At 53.5% G+C, this 555-nt stretch overlaps 1 protein-coding gene across 2 annotated transcripts in view; it reads right to left on the reverse strand.

Moving 5' to 3' along the window:
- LOC108801087 (myosin-3-like) overlaps positions 1 to 555 on the reverse strand; it is a 41,864-nt gene that overhangs the window by 39,987 nt on the left and 1,322 nt on the right. The gene's annotated exons all lie outside the window — the stretch shown is intronic.

Below are 555 nucleotides of genomic sequence, written 5' to 3' on the forward strand. Positions count from 1 at the left end.
GAGAGAGATGGGGGGGAAGAGAGATGGGGGGGCGCGGAGGGGGAGAGAGAGGGGGAGGAGGGTAAGGGAAGGGGAGACAGGAATAGAGAGATGATACGAGACATGTGAGAAACATTTGCATCAATTTGATTGTATAGGAGCAGAAATAACGCGGTAATGGGAGAGCCGGGACACACACAGACCAATCTCTGCCGGAAACACAACCACCCACAATCTCCCAGAATCCTCCTCTGTCATTTCCATTGAGTTCAGAAGCTGCAATGCCACAGCCTGGCTCAGCAGAGACTCCGCCTACATCTGGTCTCAGCAAAGACTCCACCCACAACAAGTCTCAACATAGACTCCGCCTACATCTGGTCTCAGCAAAGACTCCACCCACATCTGGTCTTAGCAGATACTCTACCCATGTCTGGTCTCAGTAGAGGGGCTGCAGATATGCAAATTAGCTGACCTCCAAAACCACTCCCATCATCGTGGTGTCCATGATTACTGGGAGCTGTGACTGTGCCCCCCCCCCCCCTCCTCCCGTGTTTTTCCCATGTCCGCCACAGACAG

Source organism: Nanorana parkeri, unplaced genomic scaffold (genome assembly GCF_000935625.1).
Source record: "Nanorana parkeri isolate BGI_ZX_2015 unplaced genomic scaffold, ASM93562v1 scaffold2213, whole genome shotgun sequence".
Taxonomy (NCBI): Eukaryota; Metazoa; Chordata; class Amphibia; order Anura; family Dicroglossidae; genus Nanorana; species Nanorana parkeri.